This window comes from Cariama cristata, unplaced genomic scaffold (genome assembly GCF_000690535.1).
Source record: "Cariama cristata isolate BGI_N322 unplaced genomic scaffold, ASM69053v1 scaffold15154, whole genome shotgun sequence".
In the NCBI taxonomy this organism is placed as follows: domain Eukaryota; kingdom Metazoa; phylum Chordata; class Aves; order Cariamiformes; family Cariamidae; genus Cariama; species Cariama cristata.
In genome coordinates, this window is record NW_009611477.1 from 90,141 (window position 1) to 112,675 (window position 22,535).

Below are 22,535 nucleotides of genomic sequence, written 5' to 3' on the forward strand. Positions count from 1 at the left end.
TCCTCTAGAAGAGGATACGTACTGAATGCAGAGGTAACCAAGATGAGTACCTTTGAGTAGATCTTAGCTTTTAGATAGCTAAGGTAGGAGTCCCATTCTAGAGGGACAGGCATTTCTGATATGTCTGAAAATGCCAGTTGTAAATAATATTTTTCTTCTTCAATACCTTTTCCAGCTTATTGATCTGAAGGAACCCAAATGGGTGGAATAGCCTCTCAAAAGATCAAGGCCCTGGAGGAAGCCCACAATTTCTGTATAAGCCCAGAAGAAAAAAACAGCTCTTGAATGACAGGTAAGGAAAGAGGTTAAAATCAATTATTTATAGAAGGTGTAACTGGTTAAATTGTAGAATAACTCTGAAACTGTCAATCCAAATATAAGGCTTTACAGAAATGGACTTTAAGTGATACTATTTATTTTTATGTTGAAAGTGTGTGTGTGTGATGCTACATACCACACTCTGTACAGTTATTCTATTCCTGGCACATTTTCAGGGATAGGATGAACTGCAAAAAGTGTATTTCGAAGTAGTGTTCTGATGAAGAAGGAGTCATGGTGTATTGCTTGTTGGAAGAGCTAGTTCATTTAAATATTAATCAGAAGTGCAATTAGTCTATAAAGCTTCTGATTCCTCATTGAAGCCCAGAAGTTATAGTTTTCTACTAGTCAATATTGGGAAATGTATGTGCTGTTAGCTCTCAGAGGGGTCTTCCCAAGAATTTTGACTGACACAAAAGTTTGTTGATGGGACAGTAGGCATCAGGGTATCAATACTGAGTTCACCTCAAATATGCTTTTAATCACCAATAGTCACTTAAATAATACAGGATATTCACTGTGTCAGGGAGATAAAATAAGTTACAATTCAATGCGTTTTTCCCTTCTGTATTAATGAAATGAAAATGAAAACGTATCAGAACTCTTACAAGGTAAGTGAATTCTAAAGATACTGTTTGAAGTAGCTGTGTGTTGTGAACTGCATATCAAAGTGCATTTCAGACTTTTTGAGTGGCTGTTCCAAGTGGGCAGGTGAATACAGTTCAGTATTTACAGTTCAGTATTTACAGTCCATGCAGGCCTCTCAAAGTAAGGAACATGCCATGGAAAGAAAAGGTTAAATTTTATTCCCCTTAAATAATGGTCAAAAATGGGTAGTAACGAGCAGACAACGTGTCAATATGTTGAGTCATGCTGAAGTGTGATCCATTCCTTCTAGAATAAAGCTTGCAAGGAACTGCAGTAAACTTTTGCGTAAGTTAAACTTTGCTTGTAATGACAAACTATTACATGCTCTGCTGGTGTAGAAAATGGCATTTTTCTTTGAGCTGTGTTACTTTTAAAATTATTTGAATAATGGTACACTTATACATCCGAATCAATTTATTAGAATAAACCCATGCTTTTGAAACAAAGTTGACTTGTATAAACATATTTAATCATGATTGAATTTTATTCTCCCATTTAATGAACACTGTTCAGTCATAGTGTTCAATCACTAAATTAATTAACATGTCTGTAACTCTAATTGTGTATGTGTCAATCAAAATCAAAGGAAAAAATGACAAAGAATCTCTCTGGCAAACAAAAAAGCCTTATTATATGAAGTGAAAATAAATTGAAAAATGAAATTAAGTGTGTTTATCCACAGTAAACAAGAGTTCTTTTTCTATTTTTTTCCTACCTGTTTCAATTTAGCTTTTTAAAGAAATCATGTTTATATAGTTGGTTAAATATTAGGAGAACTCTTTTATGCTTATATTGGTTGTTTGTCAATCTGTGCCTGATACTATATGCATCCATCAACAACATCTGGCTACTGATCTCTGTTGTAGTAGAGACATAGTACTCTGTGTATTAGAAGGTGAAGTAACTCTGATTTTCAAGGAATGAGGTTTCTTCTCAAATATTATTATATGATGTAAATGTATTAACTTTTGTATGCTGTAGGGCAGGGGAGGGAAGAAGTATCCCAGAAAGCTTTCCTCATAAATTACTTATGAGGGTTTTCACCAGACTCTTCTGAATGTTCTTCTTTTAATCTTCTTGTGTCTTAATTCAATTTTCGATTTCATGTAATTGTTAAAAAAAGTGGGTTTTTTTCATCTTTTCCTGACCATACTATAAGGGTATATTGACAATGTGAAGCCTATCTTAACAATGTATCTCAGAGACAACTCCACAACCAATCGGGAAAGAAAACCTGACATGGACTCATTTGAGTCCTTTATGAATGTACTACTGTGAGTTCAAAAAGTAACACTTGGATCATCACATTCTGTTCACTTTGTTCAGGCTGAAAATTCTTCCTCCATAAATAATTCTATAGAAGTAAGCAAGACAGTTTGGTATGAAGGATTTGCAAAACGAAAGGATGAATTCAAATACCTGGCGTCAAAATTAATTTGTATTGTGAACTAGTTTAATGCTTCTGAAAATTGCCTCATTGCATTATTGTGTGACCAATACTAGATTAAATGAAATATTTCAATATACCAGTATAAAAAAATCCCCTCGAAGTTGGAACCTGTACTTTTGGTCTTTTTATCATCACTGAGACATTACAGATTTGGGAAGAAAGAGGGGAAAAGTATGGGCAAGAAAGCAAGCAATTCCACAGAACATAATGTTTTGGTGTTTTTGTGTTGTGTTTTTTTTTTTTTTTTTTTTTTTTTCCTTATAAATACAGCATTATCTTTTAATTCTGGTATTTTGCAGAATAACCAAAGTTATTTAGCTTTATCAAACTTGACTACTGCAAACAAATAGTAAAGGGGGGTTTAAAATGTTTATTGTGAACAAATTGAACTGCAGAACTACCGTACAGGAGAATTGTGGAGATACTATAATACCACTAAATGTGGCTGAAGTAGCTGAATGACTGACATTGTCAGTTGTGGTGCCCTACGTCCCTTCAATAACACAGTGATGTTTGCAAAGCTGCAAGAGAGCCATTACAATGTAAATTAGAGTATTTCCTGAAACGCTCCACGTACCCTTTACAATGTCATTGGCAATAACTCATACAATTTAGATACCACATAGAGTTTAATATCCCATATCATCTTAGCGAAACATTACACTAAAAAAATGCTCTAAAATAAATTAAGATTACAAATTAAGATGACTAAAGCAAAGAACCAAAGAGTATGCATTTCACTTGCTGTTCAGAAGTCTCTAACAGAGAGTTTGCATGTGCTTTATATTCTCCAGAGGAGTGAAACTTGCTGCATGCCTACAAAATCACAAAAGTTTGAACTGAACTGCAGTGTGTGGGGAAGCTTTGCTTTTGAAATCCACTCTTATTTGGGGCTGCTGCTGTCCCATCCACAAGCTAGACTACTGTCCTGCCACTGCAGATCTGTTGCAGTGTGACATCTCTTGAGCTCTCCCTGTAACATGCATGGATTGCATAGGCACCCTGTAGCATCTATGTGTATACATACACCCTAGGCAGTTCCATTCTGCACGGGCTTTACGCAGATACTGTATTTTGAGGAAAAATCAGCAGCAATCTTAACTTTAGCTCCCCTTAGTCATACTCAATCAAACACATAATTCTGTTAGTATGGATTACCCACTACAGTGGCTGCTTCTATTATGCTACTATGATGTTATCGTCCTTTATACGTAAGAGAGTCAGAACAGGTCTACAAGAAAAAGTGATGAGTAGTAGTATTTAGGAGCAGTCTAACTACTATTTTGGTTTGCTTTGGTACTTGGAAAATATGACCCAGAGCTCAGAATAATCCATGTTATGGGCAATTGGAACCCGATGAATGATCAACAAAAAGAAAAATACGAATATTTCTGAATGTTAAAAACTTAACTTAAACAATATTTGGTTTATGGACATATGAAGGGTAAGCTGGCTGTTGAAGGCAGCCGAACTTGAGCAAATGGAAAGGATAGGGACTTCCCGTAGGAAATGCCCCTGAAATTTATACAGATGATGAGCTAAGGTCAGGATCAGTTGGGAATGATGTTGGAGATATTCCTTGTTCTATACAGATGCTATTTTTCCTTTATATACCACAAAGTCACTTGGGGTGTGTGTGTGTAAAAAAATTGGTGAACTTGGTTCTTCCAATGGTTTCCTAAAGAAGGTGCGAACTGCGAAGTACGCAAAGAATTTGTACTTGCAAGATAAAATTAGACTTTGGGTATGCATGACGGAAAAGAGAAGTCTGATATTAGAAGTCTGAAAATGCATGCAATTTAGTTTTAGGCTGAAGGTATTTCAATCAAATTAAAAGTGAAGATTTTAAGAGACTACCGTGAGGAGAACTGGGCTTTTATTATTGATCTGTTTGACCTTGTGAATTTGAGTTGTAGTATTGAAAATGAACAGGAATACTCAAGAGTCTTACTCTCAAATTTGATATTCTTGGATCTGTGTTGTACCAAGATGATACTTAAGCAACAAAGGAATTTCACTCAAGCATGAGTACAAGTTGAGTGGAAATACACTGAACTAAGGGGTCTTTCTTCTTAATTAGTCAAAAAATAGCATGGGAAAAAATAACTTATCGCCATCTACCAACTCCTGGCTTTTCCAGGAACCAAAAAGTAAAAATCATACCAGTTCCTTCAAGTGAATAGAGCTAAAATGTTTTGTCACCATGGGACAGCATGCATATACAACCTAGTGAGAGTTCTTTAGCCCTGCTATTTTTAAGAATAGCAGACATTATTAATGAAGTAATTTTCTATTCATGAAAATGTCTTCAGCCTTTCTGTAGTTATTAATTTTAATTCAGTTTCAGCAACTCTGCCACTCAAATAAGTAACGCTGAGTTTGGAACAGAAACCAAGCAAAAAAAATTTGCTTTTCTGTGTTACTGGATTTACTTCAAACCTTGCTGGATCACCACCTCGTAACTGCAAGAATGAGAATACTTGAGGATACTGGCAAGTAGAGAATTACTTGCTCTACTTGCGTTTTTATTCTGTGGTATGTTTCATAACATTCAGGGATATAATATGTTCCATTATTGTCTATGCATTACTTTTCTCTGTTAAGAGCACATGGTAATGCCGTTGGACATGACTTTGAGAACTGAATTCTAAATACACCTAATAGCATTTTTTTTTTTCCTTTTTGATACAATGGGCAACGTGAACTTTCAGAGTGTTTCAACAAGATAAAATAGTTAACAGTGGATCTTAATGAGTTTGCAGGATTTCAGTGAAACTGTATAAAAATAAGATTGAATAAGTACTTGGAAACTGATAAACAATTGTCTATCAATTATTAGGGAAAATGAAATTCCTATTGACATAAGAGGAATTTTATTTGTGCCTAATAAGGTTACTGCTCTATTAAATAACTTCTAGTGCAACCTAGGACTAAAGTTCAATTAGTGTCAAACTTTCATTTGGTGACATGAATACATTTGATTCTCAACTTGAGTATTTTTGGAGCACATTAACATTCAGTCTAATTCTTAGTTTAAAACAATATGATGCTAACATCTGTAGTATGTACACATGATGTTTTTATGACACTTAGAAAAAAATTTCGTATGTCTCTTTTTTGAAAAGGCTGAACCCGAACAAAACCAAATCAGTTCCAAAATTTGAATGTTAGGAAGTTCTGGTTCAGTTCTATATTTTGACTGCTTCATTTTGTGCAGTGCTAGTCACATACTTTGGAAAAGAGATGGCCTGTGTAATGAAAGCAAAATGACTACATAGGCAGGGTATTCCACTGGGCCTAATATTCCCTGTTTTTCTGCACTGTGCCATGCAGACCTATTTTCTGTGCCTGGGTTATATGCAGTGCTGGAACTGTATTTAAGAAATGATTGCTGAGATAACATTTGTTCTGTGTCTGTTACTTTTATCAGAACAAATGTAGATGTTGATTGATTTGAATTTATAAACTGTAATACTATTTATTCTTCCTAATGGCAAAATGGATATTTGCAATAAATAAGAGATGACATTCATTCCCTCTGTGCTTTTATGAGAGTAAAAGAAGTTTACAAGGTGCTGGCAAGTCCATAAGATAAGAACACAAAAAGCTGTGCTATTGAACACAAAAGAATCCCCTAAGTCTCTACCACCTGTTCTCAAGCCTTGCAACCAAAAACTGAAACAGCCTAGGCAGTCCAGCAAAACTTAATTGATCCCATTGTGTTTGCTTGGTGCTATATCAGGCCACCATAGAACAAGAATAACTTTTCATAATATTTTAACACCTTCCAAATGTCAATATGAAGAAGCTGCAATTTCTTGTCAAGTATATAAAGTCTGGATCATAGCTCTTTTTATAGAACTGTTATTCATGGTAGTTGTTTATTAAGTCACATGCATATCCAGCCAGGCCTGCCAATTTATGAAGTATCAGAACTTGATATTATGGCCATATGTCCACAACATGATATGAATGAAAGATTGAGTCTGTATGAAAGCTTTATGTTACTTTTGTTGATGTTTTATCATCAATTAACATTTATTTTAATATACTTTTGAAAAAAATGGTCCTTACACATCACAGTTCTGTGAATAATCGGTAATCTTCTTCCTTTATCATCTAACAATTTCCTTGTCAGACCTGCAAAAATAGCACTGGCATAGTTACGTTCCTTGCTTGAAAGGCAGGGTATTTTTAGCTGTGACACATGATTCGAGGCTGGAAACTGTTTTATTTCTTTGTAGTTTTAAAAATAATGCAGTTACTGTTCATTCAAGGTCCCTGACATTCTAGAAAATGAATGAAGTCTGTATTTTGAGGGATTTCTTCATTCCCCTCTGTTTTCCAAAACTTGAATGCTTTCTCTGTACTACCATTATCAGTTCTTGCCCTCTGGCAATAAGATCAAAATGAAAGTGGAACAAAAGGGAATAGAGTAAGAATGAAGAATGCAAAAGAAAGATGAACTGGGAGAAGGGTAGACGAAATGATTAAAGAAAGGGAAAATAAAAGAAATACCAGATGTAAAGCTGATACGTAACAAGGTTATGAATATTTTGATAGGACTTTTATAGAGGCAACCAAATGAGTTTATTTCAATTTACTTGCAATTCTGTGTGCGTATATTGATTCAACATGATGACAGTAGTGAAATGGTCGTTATATGTCAATAAAGATCACATTCACTGGGTTCTATGCAGGAAAGTCACAAACCAGTTTCTCAAGGAAGAATGTATTAATCTACCACTGAAAAGCAACAGGCTTCAAAGAGCCTCTCTCTAACCATGTGACTGCCTTGGATGACAAGTATTTAGGAGATGAATGGGTTTCTATGGAGGATGAGACAGCATGGAAAAGATATTACAAGTAGTTTGCTGATCTCGATTACTGCAGTGACTGTCATTGATGACCACTGCAACTTCCTTAGAGGGAATAAAAAGGGAAAGTTCAGACAGAACTCAGACCCAGGGTTGTGAATCATGCACCCGTGGAGATGCAGATGTAGCGTGTTTACAGCGCAGGGCCCAGACCAAGTGTCAGAGATTCACACTGCCTGCTTTGAGAGACAGGTGAGCTAAAAAGGTAACAGAAATGAAGACAGTGCAGTAACTATTCCTGTTAATATCCTTGTGTGTTCAGAGCTCTCCTGTTGTATGAGACTGCTTTCTTTGGGTGATGTAGTTAATGGATTTTGCTCTGTATCATGCTGGTGAGCTTACATGATCATATTAGTCTGAAAGGAGGGGTGAAGGCATAGTTCCACAGGAGGGAACAGTCTCTCCTTTAGCTGATGGCTGATGCAGTGCACCATAGAAAAACAGAGACCTCTCTGAGGACCTCTCTATAGGTGCAGAGTTTGAATACAAAAACTGCACTTTGAGAAACCTGTATTTAAACCATTTGCAAACTCATTTCCTACATGCTTTTTAAAGGATCAGTCCCAGTTTAACACTGTGCAGAGACCTGAATTAATAGCTCCTGTTGTTTGAGGAATATCATTCAAGGAGTCTGTGGCAGAAGACCTTATCAGCTGTGCTTATATCCTTATTTTCCATGTGCTGCTGTTCATCAAGTTCAACCTTGAACAATCAGCTGTGTTCTGCTGTTGAGACTGCTCATAGATAAATTTCTTTGAGGTGGTGCAGGTAAAACCAGGAGCAAACTTGAGAAGGAGGAGTAGAACTATAGCAACAGCAGAGATAAAATGACATGACCTTCTGGTTTTATTTGCATGTAGAAAACAAATTTGAGCTTTAAACAGTCACTGCTGGCTTCAAAATAGAAGTGGACATTGTAATGCCTTCTACTGTCAGTTCTGGCTGATATTTTGTAAACTTTTTTTCTCACTGGTAGTTCATTTGCTCGAGAGGGGAAAAGGAATGGAATAATTATGGTGGTTTAGGTCATGTTGGGCACAGGCAAACCTGTGTACTGAAACTTGAAGTGTTTTCACTTGTGACCTGCAATTCTACAAAATAAGAAACACTTTGTTTTCCAGCCTTGTTTTAAAAACAAAAGAACAACAATTGTATTGGTAACAGTATTACACCAGCACTTGGATATAAGAATTAAAGATAAGATGACTTACAAGTTTGCAAGAAACTTGTTAGCCCTGATGGATAGTAATTGTGTCTGGGAAAGGGGACCCAAGTCAAGCTTTTGAGGCTCGTTTTAAACTGATCTTGCAAACAAGAACAAAGGAGTGCAGATTTTGAAAGTTCATTAACTGTACCTGTCAGTGCAGTATTTCATCATGCAGAAAACCATTAATTTGTTGACCTGCAAATGTGTGCTTATTAAAAGTAAGCCATTTTAGATATATCTGGCCTAACAAGGCCACAGGGACTTCCTCTGGCAAATGCAAGAAATTGTGCAGTGGACACTGTAGTAATTTTTTTTCTTTCTAGAGTCATGTACTATGAGTTTACTAGGACAAAGGCTTTTTTGCTTTGTTTTCTTTTGTGTTGCTGTCTCTTCAGTAGCATGTTGAGGAAAAACTCAGATTTAAACATGCTCATATAGTATGTGCACTGCATCTGCTGTGAATTGCCAGCTCTTAGTTGTTTTCTCACTTATTTGGACTTTTAAATCCTGCTTGGCCTTTTTTTCTTGAGTAGAAAGGGAAAAAGTCTTTTGACAGTAAAAGTTAACTTGTGCTACCAGAACCCACCAGCACCTTCACACATTTCAGTGATTGCAAGAACTTGTCGTTCTCTTGTCCCTCTCTCCACCACCACCACCTCTTTCTCTCAGCTCTGTAGTGTGTTGTGGGAAGTAAATCCAGTCACACAGGCAGGAGCAAATCCAACAGTTTCACTGGCAGAGCCCCAACAAGCCTGAACTACACTCTGCGACAGCTGTGTACCTATTACTGATTTCTACCCCAAATTCTGGGTCCTGAGCTGTAACTTCATGACCTTAAAACAGTATTATATGCATTGCCTGCCATGATCTTATGAAAAAAAATGCACAATAACAACTACAGAGAGAGATGATAATTCTTTAGACCTGAAGTGTACCTTGTCAGAGATAATACACTATTTGAGGAGAAAGTGGAAGAAGGAACAGTTACATCTAACTCTTCTCTCTATCACCTTGAAAACAGAGAACTGTTAATTACAGTTAACCGAAGATGTTGCCCCTGCCTCTGTAATGATGACCTATTAGCTATTGTCCATGTCTGTATTGCACTGAGAAGGGATTACTGTAATTTCCTCTGCCAGGGACCATGGTTCAGGGCACTTGGACTCTAACGTATGTTGCTGATTTTTAGGAAGGTAGAAAAGAGCTTGTGTCTTGTTTTTTAATTAACTGTGTTTCTAATGTCACAGTGTTGCACAGATTTTTGGCAATTATATCCCCATAGATAACATGGCTAAATAATTACAGAAATAATGTCATGAACACTGGTCTATGAATCCCCTATGAAGTGTGTGAGTTCTGATATAGCAGGGAGAATCTCTCAGGGTGTTTTGAAGCATTATAACCATCTCACAATCCGCCTATTTTGTTCTGATGGTTACTAGTCCTCTTCAGGAATGTGCCATGCTCACTGGTGTCACATTTTATCAATGACAGTGCAAAATGTGCTGCTGCTTCTCTGAGCTGATACAGTTCAAAAATATGTAATGTTACTTCTCTGTTCTCCACATAGCTTGGCAAATACACAGTCTGTTTACTGACCGATGCTTCCTTTTCCAGCCAAGGTTACTTTGGATGAAAATTAGTTTTGAGATATTGCTCTTTGCGACTTAAATTGCTGTTTCATTAGTTAATGTGGGAACTTGAACTGGTATGGCAAATAAAAGTTCATTCTTCTCTTTCTTAAACACTTTTTTTCCACAGAAATAACCCATTTCCTTTGTCCATATGGTGTCAAGGAAAAACTGTCTAGGGTTTTATCAAGATGGTTGTAGCTCTTGGGAGACATATCTAGCCCACAGTTTCCTGTACATCTTTCGAGAGAGAGGTTTTTCAAGACTTTTCCTTCGTAACTCAGAAAGTAGTGGTGTGTGGTTTTTTTTTTTCCCTAATCTGATTTTCCAGTTCAGCAAATCAATGTGCGGACCACCCTAACCCCTCACCAGTTTTATACATGAGGTCTTAATATCTGTGTCCATCTCCTGTGTCACTTAGTCACCTGAATGAGTGGAGTTTGAGTACTTGAAGGCCACCACAGTGCAATTAGCAATGTGTCCTAGGAAGGTAGTTTGGTTTGTTATCTGCTTCTGATTTTATTGAGAACGGCAAAACCTGGCTCTGTCACCTTAATGCGTTGATCTCTTATTCGTCAGCTAATAAGGAGCTGAACCCGATTGCTGGAGCTGAACCCAATTGCCAGAGCTGCTGCACTCTTGTAACTGCAGTTGAGGTAATTTACATCATAGGCACGTAGGGTCTGTGAAGGAATTAGTATTCAGTTTTTTGCCATTGCTTTGAGATCTTTAAGTTAGATTAGTTAGATTGGAGCTGAACAGTCAGACCAATATCTGGGTGCAAGCACCAGAAACACTTGCAGAAGCGCTGCTGGAGCTGAGGTGGTCATTATAGCTGACCCTTTCAAAGCAGTATCTGATTATGAGAAAAGAAATGAGATAACTTGAAGTTACTTGGTGTGAATAGTATAAGTGTGCAGCACAGATGCTCAATCAGCACAGTGCACAGCTGGTATAATATATGAGGTAGGATTTATTTTGATTTAAACATATTTTGTGTAAGTCCTATTATAACATTTAGACTGCTCTTGAGAAGATATATTTGTCTCGGGAGGGCTACAAAAAATATTTGGGTCACAGAAGAAACATGCTGAAATTCTAGGTAAGAGATCATACCGTTCTTCTCTGGACTCTATCTAGAGGTAAAAACACTTCATTATATGGTTACCTTACAGGTATTCTGTCCCCGTTGCAGTTTGCAGTAAAAGTTTTGTTGGCTCCTGGCAGAATCAGGACCTCAACTCTCCATTAAGTGGTACAAAAAAGTTTGAATACAGAGATATTGACTCGTTAACAGCACAAACCAGGAGGAACTCACGTTAGTGTTTTAGCCAATGAATACAATGGACTAGAGCTACAATGATTTTGGTCGGTTTATGCCTCAGGTAAGATGCTGACAGATGCTATGAAGAGAGTCGGTACAACTGGATCCCTCCCATGATCTCCCTGCTCTCCAGTAGAGCTGCCTATGGGCACGTCCTAGCCTGAGTGGGCAGCTGGGTGCCAGTTCTTTCAATTGTTCCCTCTCTAAGCTTATTCCTACTTTCATATTACATGGCTCATTCTTCCTATTATTTTGTTACTCATGCTGTCATTAAGTTTTTTTTGCTGAGTAATTATATCTTTAAGGGACTTTGCCTTTGTGCATTTTTCTTCTTCTCTTACCTCCACATACTCTTAACCTTGTGATTTTTTTCTTTTTTTACTCTTCCTCCTATGTTTTCCTCATGGATATTCTGTGAAGTGTCCTGTTTTTTCTCCCCCTTCATCAATGTTTTTCTCTCTCCCTCATCTCTCTCTTCCTTCCCCTGTAATGTAAAAATTTTCTTTTTCAGGCACTCTTTTTATCTTTGTTGTTCATCTAATTTCTTTCAGGCCTTCCCTTTGGCTTTGGTCCTTGTGACCTCTTTCTCTCTTTCCTTCCCCTGCATGCACAGATGTACATTTATTTAAAATTCAGATAAAAATACATTTGTTTTTGTCATGTCCATCTGCAGCTTTCTCACTTGCCTCCTTCGTATGAAAGCATCAGTTATGTTCGTTATACCCTTGGTAACGGTGAAGCAGATTTTTCTCCAGTAAGGTAAATTTCTTCACTAGCAAGGGTGGGATCTTTTTCCTTCCTGCAAATGCATATACTGAGCTGGATTTCCAGTCTATACTTTATCATAGCAGTAGTCATGAAGAGAGTTCATTCATCACTGCTCTTCTTTATGTTCAGGATTGCTCTTGAGGCTGTTTTAGGAGATACATGGCTGAGGTGTAGTTTCTTGACTGAAAAAAACAGATGATAATAAGATGTTTCAATGAACACTAAATATTGCCTTGAATTATCAATTAAATGAAGTCAATGGAATCTTTCAGTGATCTTCCTATGTGGTATCAATATGATTACATACAATCTTTCATTTCCAATTTTCTAAAATAAAAAAAACAAAACAGATTCTTCTTCAGTGGAATAAATATTCTTCCCATCTGTGCTCTAGGCAACTATATGATCTGCCTGTGGGATAGCCTGCATTAGCAGAGTAAAATAAAAGACATGCAGGGACCAAAACTTAAGCCATACTTTCATAAATATGCTATAAGCACTGGCATATACCGAAAAGTTTTAGACAAATGTCAAAAAATCCCCATCAAACCCAAACCCCACAAAAGCACAAACATGAAAAAGGGTATGCCAAATGCAAAGAGTCGAGATGCTTTCCTCTCACCTTATTTATTTTACCACAACCTCATTAAGCGTATGAATTGGACAACTCCAGGAGCCCTTTTTCTGTAGGGTACCCTTACACAAATTTGCAACTAGTTCCAAGAATTCCCAAAGAACCTCTATCAGAAATGAATAATTCTATTCAATGAACAAATAGAGAGCTATCAAAAAATAACTATACATGCAGCAGGCATACTTTATCTCTAACAAACTGTGGCCATCTTACTGTATTAAGTAACCCAGGAGAGTTGTTATAACCTAGCTACTTGTCAGAAGATCAAATGCTTGTTTCACTGCTGAAAATTAAAATAGATGCTTCCCATTTTCCTCTTTACCTCTTTGTGAAGTGGTGACTATGATACAACTATGGCAAAATGTGGTAGTTTGGCAAATGTAGAGAATGCTGTGATACACTTAGGGATGAATAAAAAGATTTTCAATACATCACTTCCTTTTCAGATTCTCTGTCTTCTGCTTACAAATAAATACCCCAGCTTGGTCTGTTTTGGAAGTGTCCCACTTCTCCTTTGTCTTACTCTGCTTATTGCTCTCTTCTGACTTCCATCTAGAGGCCACTGACTTTCTAGCTCAAAGCAACTCTTTACCATCTTCTGAAGTGTCTTCAAAACACTTGTCTACTTTGTCCTGTACTAAGGTGTGCTGATGGTACATTTAGAGTAAAGATAAGGGCTGTGAAATCATACCAGATGTAAATGATGCAAGACAATGAAAACAAGGTGTAATAACTTAGTTGAAGTATGTTCCATAGCAAGAGTGAACAGTCTTTAATAAATATGTTTTCCAGTGATTCATAGGTTGTACCCTTCCTTACTCAGTAGGGAAGTGATGCTTTAAAGGTAAAACAGGAACTGAAGGCATTGAACTGCTTTTGTTCATATTAATATTTCTAAATGCTGATGTATTGAACCAAGCAGCTGGTGTCTAGAGAGCCATGCTGTCTTATGCTACATTTTGGGCCTTTTATCATACATAGAACAATTCTTTTTTTAAAATAATAATTGAGCAACTGATGCAATTTGTAGAATGAATAAACATTCATGCATTTAGTGATATTAGAAATTATGTGCTTGTCTTATACAACTATGTTAATGTTATGAACTTTACAAGGAATAGCAAAGATCAATGATGTAATTAATAATGTACTTAAAGGTGAAAAGGTAAAATAATTTATTCAATGGAAAGGAAGGGCAAAGCTGATGCTTCAGGAATATCAAATATGCTATTTTTAATAAGGGATCTGTTTAAAAAATAACAGCAACCTAAAAGATCAAGTCACAAAGCACGGATCTATACTCGTGTATCTTCAAGTTCTTTAATTTTCAAAAATAGATATATTTAGACAGTACTCCTGCCATTTAGTTGTGATTGGTTTGTGTGTGTGTTTTTTTTTTTTTTTTTTTCTTATGTCAAGGTGTCTATCCTGTCTTGCTAATATAAACTTCACTGCTCTGAAAAAGAAACTCGGTCAATGCTATGGACAGATTCCATTGCGAGTCATTTGAACTAGGGAAAATAAACCCAGAAAGAGACAAAGTTGTGACTCTTCCTAATGCCATTTTAATATCTTAAAGTGGATGATGACAGTGGTTTAATGTTGTAGCTGGAATGGGTTAGTTGTGTTTCACATGGTATTGTCATTACAAGTTTTGCCAGATGAATAAATTCACCTGTATTAGTCACTGTGTTCATCAACTTCAATGTCAGAATGAAGCATCAAAATTTCAACACAGGATTCCCGTTGTGAAGTATAGTGATCTTTTTTAATTATACTTTGAAATTTAATTTTAGACATTTTTTGGTTTGACTAGTTGACCACTCTTGTCTGTTACCTGCAGTTTAGCGAGCCTGAGACAGAAGAGAAAAACTTAAATAGCCATAGCAGCAAATGAAATTACAGCATACTGAAAAGGTCAAAGCAGCGCAGCTCACAATGATAATATACAAAATACATGAGGCATTCAATTTCAAATATGTCATTTTTCTGACAGAAATTGCAAAGAGCACAGCAAATGACAAGAAATGAATCCATAACTGTTGAATGAAATTGGGGGAAAGTTCAGACTTAACATGTTCTGGATAAAAAATAACCATTTGTGTATTATTCTCAACAGCTGCACTCTGTTGAGTGGTCTTCTCTTCAGTGTTAACAGCCTTTCTCTTATTTTGTAGTGGAATCGGGTTTTTAGATGCCATGACGTGAAGGGGGCAGATACAAGCACTGCAATTAGAGCCTATCTGTAGGATAAAAGTTAAGTTGCCCTGCTTTTGTGAAGATTTAGGTTACACTGGCAGCTTCTTCTAAGCATTTGTTTGTATGCGCCACAGAATTTCTTCTAGAGTCACCTAGGGGACCTGTATTTTAAAATTTGTCCCAGTGTGTCACTATGAGATACATATGATGAACTTTTTAAATACTTCGTATTGCAATAAATGTAATGCTCAGCAGAGATCATTTATACATTATGTATGGTAATGCCTCAGGAAGATCATTCTGGAAGAAAGTCAGAAAGGAGTGCAGTAGAATACTAAAAAACCTTTTCAGATTAAATTCAACTTTATCGCTTGTGGGAGACACCTCCTACTTAGGTGAGTAATCTCATCACATCATTAAATTTCTATTTCTGCCGCTTTTTAAGAAAAGTGCTCGTGATTGGATTAAGCAGTCTCCTCCTATTCTATATTTATGTGTACAACCTTTGCTCATATTTTTTGAGAAAAAACTACAGCTCAGTGTGTGTGTGGGCAGTTGATTCTGTAAGGCCTGAGACTATTTTCTTCTCTTTCTGTCTGTAGCTCTACTAGTACGACATCACAGGGAGCTGTTATACACTTCACTTGAATTTTAAAGTAACTTTCTGCAAACTTCTGAAAGTTTCACTCTTCTCCTGTAGTTCACCCCCACCTTCAGAACTTGTAAATTCAGATTTCTGAAAGGAAAAAAAGAAAGTCACAAAGGTTGATTATTTGAACGTTGTTAAGATTGCTACTTATCAATCTTACCATCTGGTAAGCTATGATGTCTTCTACAGAACACGAACATATAAAAGCAAGGAAAGGGAAGGATATCATATATTTTTCCTTGCCTGTATAAACCAATGTTATAAGAATCCTTGTCTCCCTGTCCTCAGATGCTGTCTCAAATGGTCAGGCTTTACATCCATCTGTAATGGCAAAATATTTAAATTGCATCAGGGTAAACTAGGGAAGGGGGATGGTCAAGAACCTGTACAAATCCATGCCAGGAGAAGTGAATAAAACAGTTATTCTATTAATCAAGCAGTATACTTGTGTATTTTTATTTGAAGGTGATCAGTACATGTTATTCATCCATATACTGCCCCATCTATCTTTTTAGCAACTACTTTGTGTCTACATTTTGAGACTACTTAAAGAAGTAGCATTAGTGTCCATTATAAAGCAATAGTGAGATGGAATGCCCGTTTATCGGTATTTCCTTACTGCTAAAAATTTGTGTTGTTATTAACATGTTTGGTATTCTTAACTCTGCCTTACTTCAAGTTCAGATGTGTGGGTTCATTCTAGAAATGTCATAATGGAAAGGAATTGCAATCAACCATTATTGATTTTTCTCCTGTTTAATAAAAGGGAAAATGGAGTTATTTAAATTACTTCATTAGAGAAAGACTCAATGTGAGTCATTCTGTTCTCTTCACCCAGTACTGCCAGCTCTTCACTACAAAGAGGCCAGTTTTCCTTGTCAGTCTGCCAAGCCAGTGTCTCTTCTTCTTGGAAGACTGTAGTCCGAGCAGTTAATAAGCTGAGAGAGCTTATATTGCAGCATCCAAGGAGGATGGGGAACTGAGAGAGCTCAGCTTCATCAAATAAAGAAAAGGAAGGTGCAATCTATATGTTTTGCAGTCAAGGGAGACGCTCTGCTTTTCCACCTTTCTCCTTACATTACTTACTCTTCATCAACTTTTATTTTGCTCAGTATTTCTACTATTTCTTACTGTTTATGAAGTCATGTCGATCCAGGACTGACACACAAAGAATAGTGAATTTGTATCTCTCATTTGTTTTCCCCTCTTACTTATCTGAGTTTGAGAAGCTCACTGTGGAGGAACAGATTATTTTTATATTATTTTTAATTTCTAAGAGTTATAAAAAGGTATTTCAGCAGTGCTGGTTCAGGTGAGGCAAATCTGAGAAGCCTCCCATTACTTCAGGTGAAATTTATGCAGTCAATGCATTGCTAAATGCAGTAGATGTTCTAAGCTAAATGTATTGTGTTACCTAGGGAGGGTTACAAGATACCATTTCATAACTGAGGTACGCACTATTCCATGGTAATATGATTTTTCTCTTTGAGGCAATATTAAGCTTCATCTTTTAGCCATGGAATGATGGCAGTGATTACCCTTCACTTAGTGCCCTTGATATGGGCAAGTAAGTGCAAGTAGTTCAAGGATGATGAGGCAACAGCAGCACCTTTTGGAGCAAATGCAGCAGTTTAGAAAGCATGCACAGCATCAGTAGATCTCTCTGGGGATGCTATAATGGTAGACTACTCTAAACTCCGTGAGGGCCATTGCAATTGTCATATCTATAACGCACATTTTAATAGCCCCTTAATTACACATTTATTCAATTCAGTGAGTATTTAATTAACTATTAAGTAATTAACAATTTGCTTGAGAGATAGTATAATGCTTCTGCAAATTGAGTAAATAGGCGATATGGGAGCTTTTGAAAGTGCATGTTAGAGGTTTTATATATAGATATGTTATATATGTATATACACACACATCTCAGGAGTTAAGCAAGAAGGAGATTTGGATGCAGAACGCTCTCGGAACTGTATATGGTGCTGCACTCCGGCTTGCGACCCAGGACATGAACTTCAGTGACAAAGTGTTGCTGGTAGATTGCAGGTGCTGTGAGGTTGGGTGCTCAAGCCCCTGGGGATGGCTGAGGGGCACTGATCTGTGCCCAGGGTTGAGAGAAGCTGTTGCTCCTTGGGGCTGACGGATTCCCACGTCTGTTCTGCTCTTTGGCCAGACAAATGCATCTGTCTCCTGTGGGTCAGTTGCCTTCCTGTTCTTTATCGATGCCACTTTGTAGCAGCAGTAGCCAACACTCTGAGGAGTTGCTGGAAGGAATGGCTGAGACTAAGGAGTTCCTGAGTCATTTTCCTTTAAGTGATAAGTAGGACACAGCCACCTTTTTCCTAATGTTTGGGTACAGAAGCAAATGTTTACAAGAAGAAACAGATATTGGCTTTTGAAGTGGAACATTATTTCAATATGCTTGGAATAAAATATTTCACTGTACCTTAGAAAAGTCTCCATTTTTCCAGCTTGCTTTGCAGAAATATTCTCCTTAATAATCAGTGAAAATTCAATTATTTTAGCAGCGTGTTTCATTTTCCCTGTTTTCAAAAGGTTGCATCATGCTCTTAAAATTACTTGAATAGCACTGTTGTGGCTAAATTACTGCATAAGAAGCTACATGGAAAAAACCCAAGGATTCATAACCCAGAACATGACCAAATTTATGTGACTAATACAACAATTTTGTTTAGAACCTTCTTCTAACATCTTTAATCCTGTATGCTAAACTTTCTAAGGTAGATGATATTACCTGGTGTAATGTTTTCACAAAGTTGAATTTGCACCCAGTTTAAGAAAAAATAATATTTGCTAACGGAAATTATTGTTTGTTTATCAGTCAGCTAAATGACCAGCATGGAAGCCAAAGCAGTTCAAAAAGACTTTGGTCTACTTCAGTCTATTCATGAGTGATGGTTTTCCTAAACTGGGAGAGCATAAAGAGATAAAAGGAAATGAACACAATAGTACAAAGAAATAGAGACAGAAAATTTTAAAAATAACTCTATTAGCTGCTATAAAAATATAAAAATAACTCTAAAATAACTGCTGCTCTCTAGTCAAGGCCTAGAATGTTAAGCACAGTTGATCTAGACTTTGCCAAAAAGACTGCACTATTGCCAGAGTCTCGTTTTGACAGTTGTCTTTTACCAATCCAGAACTGTGATTTCCTTGAATTTTCTCGTTTTGTATTAATTTTTAAATATGTTATGCTGTCCTCAAAATCAAATTAGTTAATGTGTTGGAGAATAACATTTATAGAGTAATAATTGTCAATGTGTTGTCTGGAACAACGTTTGTGTCAAGGACATAGCTTAAATGGGCTGCAAACTACTGTCCACTTCGGAGTCCCCTAGGTTCCAGCCATTGCTTGGGCACTTTTCCTGTCCCTTCCCCACTCTGCTGCTTGATGTCTTTGCCAGACTATTGTCCCATATCCTTCTCTCAGTTTTACCTTTTTGAGCCCTGTGGCCTGACGTGTATGTTTAACTTTGAATCTGTTCTATACTGCTTTCTTGAGCTGGATGCTAAACGTTTCTGAATTTCCTATTCCTATTTAATTTTGTTTTAAAAAAAACAAACAAAAAAAGGAGCTAGAGAATGTGCTGTTACTTTGTTTCTTCTCTCAGTATTATTTACTATTTGTACTACCTAAGTGACACTGGTTGGCTGGTGCTTGAAATTGATGAATATAGTCAATCAATAGGTTAAGCTGTAGCAAGTCATTAGCTGAACTGTGTTAACTGCCTGTGTATGTACTACTTCTCTACTGTCTTTAGTAATTGCCATATTAGTGCTGCTCAACAAATGAGTCCTACTAGGTGGTGTAAATTTGCTTGCATTCTTAAAGTTTTTGGGGTTCTAGGAAGAAAAATAAGCTTATATGCGTCCCATTTTTCCTCACCTCCATCTCCCATGTACATGAATACACAGTATCTGCTCAAACAGCTCCTTCATTTGGTAAAAATTTTTGTGCGTCCAAGAATATAGGACTGTTTTGGTGCTTTATCTCAGTTAATAGCATTGTGGTGCATTTGTAGCCTGTGTACTAACTTGGTGTTGTATTTCATTTTAAAAAGAACATTCATTACTGAAACACCAAAGTTTTCCCTGCAGTACCTCCAATGAAAGCCATTGCAAGCTGTTCTAGGGAGAGAAAATGGGAAGTGAAGAAAGATGGTAGGCCTCAGCATTGTCTTTATTTCACTGACAAGGAATCCTTTAATATTCAGCTACAGTCGTAAATGGGATGTGAAAGATGCTTCATGAATAAAAGATACACAAATATTCACTTGAATTTGGACAGTAAGTTTTTTAAACATTGCTGCCTATCTTGCATTTGATTTAACACTGACTTTATTATACAACTATTATAATACAGCTCTGGTATCACATTAAAAATAAAGTACAGTAGTAAATGTGGAATGAAAGAAAAAGTGAAGTCTTTAATCATAGCTTAAGGTTCAGACAGTAAATGATAATTTTTTTTTTAAAGTAATTCCATAATATAAGAAATAATAGGTTTTCTTTGAAATTGTTCACAAAAAATTCTAAACTGCAGTAAACAGGATGGGAGTTTTTCCAAACGGTTAGTAATTCTGACGTGATTAACCAAAATTTTGCCACATTTTGAGATGTATTTTCACAGCACGGTGCAGTGCACTGCAGTGTATTTTGGTGGCACAGTGCAGTGCCATGCAGAACTATATACTGGATCCTGGGAATACCTTGTTGGTATGGCGCTGCAGCTAAAGCTAAAGCTGTCTGGTGTTGTTTTTGCTGTTGATGTAATTTGATTACAACTGGATAGGGAACCTCCATTCTGTGTTCAAGGGAATATTGCAGGTATGCCTTGAGGCAGAGATTAACACTTTTTTCCAAAGATTTCAGGGAATCTAACAGTACAGCAAAGCTCCTGGTGGATTTTCAAAAGAGCTGAAGCTATATATGTAAGCAATAAGGTTTTTCCACCAGTAGTCAGCTTTGACAATGGCTTAAGTGAAACAAAACCTCCTGCATGACATAGTAGCAATAATGTAGAGAGCAACTTGCACACTATGAGAGCTTTCTGCAGGGACTGGGTTATAATTACGGTAAAGGAAATGACCATGTAGGATAACTATGTGAACTAGGTTATTTCCACAGTACTATATATGACTACAAATATAAGATTTCTTAAAGGGACCAGCTTTTAAGTCCTAGTTATACTAGTATACAGGATGAAGCACTTTGAGATAGTCTGAGTAAAATGGATGAAAAAGTGTAGAAGCTCCATGTTGAAGGTGCTTTGCTGTCTTTAGTGACTGAGGAGAGGGAGGCCCTGGCTCCAAAGCCAGGCAAATTTCTGTGGTGACTCAAAGCAGACAGTGGTGATGATGGAACTGCCCAAGCAGAGAAATGTGCCTTTTAAGTGTGAACCTGACAGAAATATGTAATATGTATTTATAATGGCACTCAACAGGCAAAAAGTTTAAGAAACCAAATAAGCCAGCTTCTGGAAGAACATGGAAACAGAAATTCTTAGACAACTGGAAATTACATTATTAGATTTGTCTGACAAACCTTTTCACTTCTACCTGTGTGTGAGTCACAGCAAAGATTTTTATTCTGTACCTCTTCGCACTTCTGCTTGTTCTTAGCGGCATACAGGTCAACAAAACATCCTGCATGAGAAGCTAAAGTAAAAGATACACAGTATCGCATTCTATTGAGTATCTGCAGTACATTTTTCCCCCCCTGAAATCTCTTACTCTGAACCACAAGATTTGAGTCTTTGCCACAGAGCTTCTGACAGAGTGTGCTGTTGCCAAGACAATTCCAAAAATAAAATTAGACATATGGTGCTTGGTAATAATGAATGAGCATCCAAGATTTCAATTTGGTTTCGGTAAGTGCTCAGAAATCTGGGTGTTTATCCAAAATAGAATTAGACAGATGAAAAACAGGATGGAAATTTTCCCCAGATGAACTGTATCAGAGACTTTTAATTTTTTCTGGGCTTGCTGGGAAGAGTCATCTTTTGTTCTGATGTCTTAATTATCAGATAGCCTGTGTTTTGGTTTTCACCTCCTTCTATTGAACTTTGAGCAAGTTACTATTTTATTCTCTGCGCCTCATCTATTTTTTGTATAGATAATATGTTCTTTGCTTCCTGGGTTCACTGTTAAAGACAAATCTTCTAAAATTTCTGAGCAGCAAAGTACTACAGTCACATAGAAGAGGTGGACATTTAGCTCAGATTTGATCTGAATTCCTGTGAGAATGTTAGTTTTAGTATTACCCTTGGCTTTCAAATTCCAGCTTTTCAAAGTGAAGTGAAAGAAATTATAAGAAAATAAATGGACCTGCTTCTGTTTAAGCCTATGAGATCTTATGGTTTATTGATGACCAGCCCTTTTTTAGTCTAAACTTGCTGTTTTACCCCAAGTTTTTAGTGAATGCCAGTCTAGTGATTTTAAAATCTGTTTTGTTAGATTCTTGTACCATACCTTGTACTTGATATTGTGTTTATCCAGGTGATACCAATATGCACTAGCATGTTTGCAAAACCAGAATTTAATAGTGGATCAGTGATTCTTCCTTTATAATAATAAAATTATATAATATGCTACATCTGTGTGTATATGGACATATATGTTTTGGGAGTATGAGTTAAGGGAGAAAGAAAATACCAGGTGAACATCATTTTAGTATTTTTCATTCTGTATGACAGGAATTGATGATAAAGAATAAAACCAAAGCATGTTGAAACAGTTTTACATAAAGTAAGCACATCAAAGAAACAAACTGAGTTGAAAGCAAAATAAAAATTATCAAGCTGA